This window comes from Nannospalax galili, unplaced genomic scaffold (genome assembly GCF_000622305.1).
Source record: "Nannospalax galili isolate Female #2095 unplaced genomic scaffold, S.galili_v1.0 scaffold383, whole genome shotgun sequence".
In the NCBI taxonomy this organism is placed as follows: Eukaryota; Metazoa; Chordata; class Mammalia; order Rodentia; family Spalacidae; genus Nannospalax; species Nannospalax galili.
Genome location: NW_008351346.1, coordinates 3921446 through 3927473, shown reverse-complemented (window position 1 = coordinate 3927473; position 6028 = coordinate 3921446).

The following is a 6028-nucleotide window of genomic DNA, read 5'->3' as shown; positions in this document are numbered from 1 at the left end:
ATGTGATTTATGGGCAAAGTTATTCTTTTCAAACTTCCCCTGCTTCAGCACAGGTAGTGGAACTTCACGCTGTAGCTGCAGTGTTCCAGCTTCTGGCCTCAACACCTTTCAATCTCTATACAGATAGTCATTATGTAGTTCAAGCTCTACAGGAAATTGAAACAGTGCCTTTTATTGAAACAGGGAATGTTCAAATTTGTTTGCTGTTAAGACAAGTGCAAAATAGTATTAAATCTAGAAAATATCCCTGCTATATAGGACATCTAAGAGTGCATAGTGGTCTTCCTGGACCATTAGCTTTGGGGAATGCCTTGGTGGATAAAGCCACTTAGCTTATAGGATTGACTCAGGTAGCATGTGCTACAAATTCTCAAGCCATTCATCACCAAAATAGTCAGAGTTTGAGAAAACAATTTCATATTACTAGGGAAGCTTCAAGACAAATAGTACAACAATGTTCATCTTGTCCTCAAACACAAATTGTTCCTCATTATGGAGTTAATCCTAGAGGGCTGAAGCCTAACCAATTGTGGCAAATAGATATTACTCATGTTGTGGATTTTGGCAAGCAACAGTATGTACATGTTACAATAGACACATTTTCTGGCTTTATTATGGCTACTGCGCAAACAGGGGAAGCCACAAAAAATGTTATAACTCATTGCTTAACTTGCTTTTCCATAGCTGGGATCCCTAATGTTATAAAAACAGATAATGGCTCTGGCTATACCAGTCAGGGGTTCCAGCGTTTCTGCTTGCAATTGGGCATTGAGCATAGAACTAGATACCATATAACCCACAAGGACAAGGTATAGTGGAAAGAGCTCATGGTGCTTTAAAAGCACAATTACATAAAATAAAAAAGGGGGTGTTATATCCCCAGACACCAAGTAATCTCTTACATCATACTCTTTTCATTTTAAATTTTTTGAATTTGGACAAAAATGACCGTTCTGTGGCAGATAGAATGTGGCTCCCTCAGTCACAGGTCACCTATGCTCAAGTCAGGTGGAAGGATCCTTTAATGGGACAATGGAATGGCCCCTACCCTGTATTGATATGGGGATGAGGGTATGTTTGTGTTTTTCCGCAGGATGCGGATGGAGCCAGGTGGCTGCCAGAAAGGTTGGTGAGGTTCGCCAGACAAGTGCCAGAAAAAGAAGTGGAAAAGAATGATGAAGTGGGAAACGTGGCTGATGATGATGTTCCCGCAAGTGATCTTGGCTGAATTATACTGGACTTATGTTCCTGATCCACCAATACTGCACCCTGGGATATGGGGGAAAAAAGAGATAGTAGTATAAATGAATGGGACAAAATCAAGGTGCACCTGCATGGAATATGGCATCATGAAAACATATCTTTAGATTTGATCATGTTACATCAGGAAATTTTGAATCTCAGGAATGCTAAACCTCTTGACTTTGGTGCAGCAAAAGCAGTGACAGATATTCTAAAAAGGCTGAGAGCCACCTTACCAAAGTGGTCCTCTATGACTTCCACTGTGAGTGGTTTAGTAGGACTTAGCAAGCTTTTCCTCATATGTCTTTGTTTTCTTCCAATGGCTGTAAAGTTATTTGTAAAATTCTTGTGCCAAGTTAAGGCTACTGTGCATGATATTGGATTGTGCTCCCTCCCCTAATGGAGGCTGGTAGTCAAAGACAGGTAAGATCTTCTGGGAGAAAGTCAACCTAAGACAGGGCGTGGCTGATGGAAGCTACATGCCAATGACAGGGAAGGCTTTGGTCTAGCAGAAGACAATCTAAGACAGGCATGGTCCTTCTGTCCTGGATATAGCATAATCTGGGCTTATAAAAAATAAAAAAGGGGGAGATGTTGGGAGCTATTAGTATAAGCACAGCCATTATGTACATTGAGCTGTGGCAGGCTTGCTTATTTTATGATCTTTCGCCTTGATTCAAGAGTTTGTGTGTTTTGCACACAAGTACCGAATTGTTCTGCCAAGTCAGGAAGAATATGTTGATAATTTAGGGAAGATGGCTAAATGGTTGTATTCACAACAAGTATTTGACTCTTCCTTGACCCTCAGATAAACCAGAGGACCCTGGTCAGATTCCCAGCACCCACATGATAACTCACAACTGTCCTTAACTCCAGTTCTAGGGAATCCAATGCCCTCTTCTAGCCTCTGTGGGCACCAGGTACACACTTTTACATATAGGAAAAAACATACATACAATATAAAATAAAAATAAACATAAAAAGAAGTATTTAAGATATTTAAGAATGTATTTTAAAAAGAAAATTAGTCTAATAGCCACAGCTGGAAACACAGATGGCTGGGCAATGTGGTGTGTGTCTGGCAGGCACATCCCAAAGCTAGTTACAGATTTGTGGTGATCGATTCACATCATTGATATCAGTAAAATGGCTGGACATGCTGTGTCATGCCGCTATTTACCCATGACAGGAAAATGCCTGTGATGGGAAGACTGATTGAAAGTGCCTCCCTGGGAAGATGTTCGGTGCTGGGATCTATTAGTATAAGCACAGCCATTTTGTACACTGAGCTGTGGCAGGCTTGTTTACTTTATGATCTTCCGCCTTGACTCAAGAGTTTGTGTGTTTTGCACACAAGTACCGAATTGTTCTGCCAAGTCAGGAGGAATGTGTTGATAATTTAGGGAAGATAGCTAAGTGGTTGTATTCACAAGTATTTGACCATTCCTTGACCTCAGATAAAGGTGGGAAAAAAGAGATGTTGAAGCTAATTCAGCTAAGCAAACTGTTGCTATCTGATGTTCTACTGTATAAGATGGCTGAGCTAAAATAAACCGGGGTTGCAGTCTCTACTGACAGTCCTCCCAAGTATCTTTCTCTGCCTCTTGTTTTTCTTTCATCCTCATTCCCCCTTTCAAGTGCTGTTCATCTTGGCCAGCTGGCTCTGGCAATCATCCCCCATGATCAAGTCTGCTTTATCCCAGAGATGCAGGGATGGTTCAATATACATAAATCAATAAACATCATAAATCATATAAATGGGTTCAAAGACAAGAACCACATGGTCATCTCAATAGATGCAGAGAAGGCCTTTGACAAAATTCAACATGCATTTATGTTCAAAGTCCTACAGAGAATTGGACTGGAGGGAACATACCTCATCATAATTAAAGCCATAATATAACAAACCCACTGCCAACATCATTCTAAATGGAGAAAAACTGGAAGTATTCCCATTGAAATCAGGAACCAGACAAGGCTGTCCACTATCTCCACTCCTCTTTAACATAGTGCTTGAAACTCTTTCAAGAGCAATAAGACAAGAGCAGGAAATTAAAGGAGGAATAATTAGAAGAGATCAAATTATCCCTTTTTGCAGATGATATGATATTATATCTAAGAGATGCCAAAAATTCCACCAGAAAACTCCTAGAAATTATTAACACATGCAGTAAAGTGGCAGCTTACAAAATTAACCTATAAAAGTCTGTTGTCTTTCTATATACCAATAACAAGCAATCAGAGAAAGAGTACATGGAAACACTGCCCTTCACAATAGCTGCAAAAAAAATATCTCAGAATAAACTTAACGAAAGACATTAAAGAGCTCTACAATGAAAATTTTAAATCTTTAAAGAAAGAGATTGAGGAAGACATCAGAAGATGGAAGGACCTCCCATGCTCATGGATTGGAAGAATTAATATTGTGAAAATGACCATCCTACCAAAAGTCAATTATAGATTCAATGCAATGCCAATCAACATCCCATGACATTTTTCACAGAATTGAGAAAAAAGAAATCATCCTAAGATTCATATGGAAGCCCAAAAGACCTCAGATAGCCAAAACTACCCTGAGCACTAAGAACAATGCTGAGGGGGTTACTATACCAGATTTTAAGCTGTATTACAGAGCTATAGTCATAAAACAACATGGTACTGGCACAAAAATAGACCCATAGATCAATGGAACAAAATTGAAGACCCAAATATGAGTAAATGCAATTTCAGCCACCGGATATTTGACAAACGGGCCAAGAATATTCACTGGAGGAAAGACAGCATGTTCAGCAAATGGTGCTGGCAAAACTGGATCTCCACCTGTAGAAGAATGACACTAAAACTCCTATCTTTAATCCTGCACAAAAGTCAATTCCAAATGGATCAAAGACCTCAATGTAAAACCTGAAACTCTGAAACTGTTAGAAGAACACATTGGGAAAAACCTACAAGGTATATCTGTAGGAAAGGCTTTTCTAAACTGGACATCAATTGCTCAGGAAACAAGGGCAAGAATTAACAAATGGGACCTCATTAAATGAAAAAACTTCTGTACATCAAAGGAGGCAACCAGGGAAGTGAACAGAAACCCACAGAATGGGAGAAAATCTTCACCCGCAACACATCTGACAGAGATTTAATATCCAGAATATATAACTAACTAAAAAAACAGAGAATCAAGACAAGAATTGAATCAACTAAAAGATGGGCTAAGGAACTGAACAGAGAGTTCTCAAAAGACGAAGTAAAGATGGCTATGAAACATCTTAAAAGATGTTCAACATCACTAATAATTAGGGAAATGCAAATTAAAACCACTTTAATATTTCATCTTACCCCAGTCAGACTGGCTAAGATTAAGAGAACAAATGATACCAAATGTTGGAGAGGATGTGGGGAAAGGGGAACACTCATCAGCTGCTGGCGGGGTTGCAAACTTGTTCAACACCTATGGAAAGCACTGTGGAGAACTCTTAAAAAACTACAAATGAACCTACCATTTGACCCAGTTATATTTTGAGACACTTGTACATCCATGTTTGTTGCTGCTCTTTTCACAATAGCTAAGAGATGGAAGCAGCCTAAGTGTCCCTCAATTGATGAATGGATACTGAAAATGTGTTTCATTTATACAATGGAGTTTTACTCAGCAGTAAAGAAAGATGAAGTCATGAAATTTGCAGGTAAATGGATATAACTAGAAACTGTCATACTAAGTGAATTAACACAGACTCAGAAAAAAAATTGACATATGTTCTCATAGTCTAGAACCAGACTCTGATAAATAAGTATGCAACCAGACATAAGTACATTAACCAGGTTAATGGAAAGGAAACATGGAGGTAAAGGAAAAGAAATAACCTGAAAGAGAAGAACAGTAGGAAACAGGCCTTAATAAGGGAGATATGGACAAAAATTGGGTTAGTTTAAGGGAGGGAGGAGGGTAGGGTATACAAGGAACCTAGGAGATAAAAGGAAAGAAGGAGCTCAAAAGAGGTAGGACTGTATGAAAAGGGTATTAGTAAGGGAGAAAGGGAGGAAATGGGGGCAACTTCGGTAGGAAAACCATGATGGAGGGGTGAGACAATGTGAGAGATAAATAATGCCTAGATAGTTTTGAAAATCAGAAGGAACCATATTACTCCTATAACCTACTTACAAATTGTACATAGCAGATCAAGGTAAAGTTAATCTGAGATCAATTGGTCTTTGTCCAAGATTTATCTACATGACACACAGTAATTAAAAGTACCAGACTGGTGGAACTAAACTTCTTGGGTGTTTAACAGACATACTTTGAAGCCTATAATAATTTGGTCAGAGGGACACAAAGGACAGTTTTTGCTCCTTGCCCTCATAGGTCGACTAGTTCCAGGGGACTATAAACATCTCCCAAAATGTCCTGTAATTGTGGTGATTCACCTGTCCTTTTGATCAAGGCAGCCGAGGAGACCCCACTAGATGTACTTGAACCAATGTCCAGTTTACAAAGAGGAGCGTCAACACAGAGGAATCATTTCCTCCATGCTCCCAAGTGAAGCCAAGCATGGTCGAGCAGGACCTTTGACTTATCTTCACATAGGCGGAACTGGTAAAAGAAAGGAGCCAGGGGCTCCTCCCAAGCCCATGTTACCCCTGAGGAACAAATCCTCAAACGACCTTAAGAGTAAAAATAGGCTTATCTGGGCCAACTGTAGGGTCTTAAACACCCAAAAGGAAAGTGTAACCAAAGATTAAAGGGGTCAATATAATTTTTTAAGATTCCATGTGTATAGCTAGAGACTAC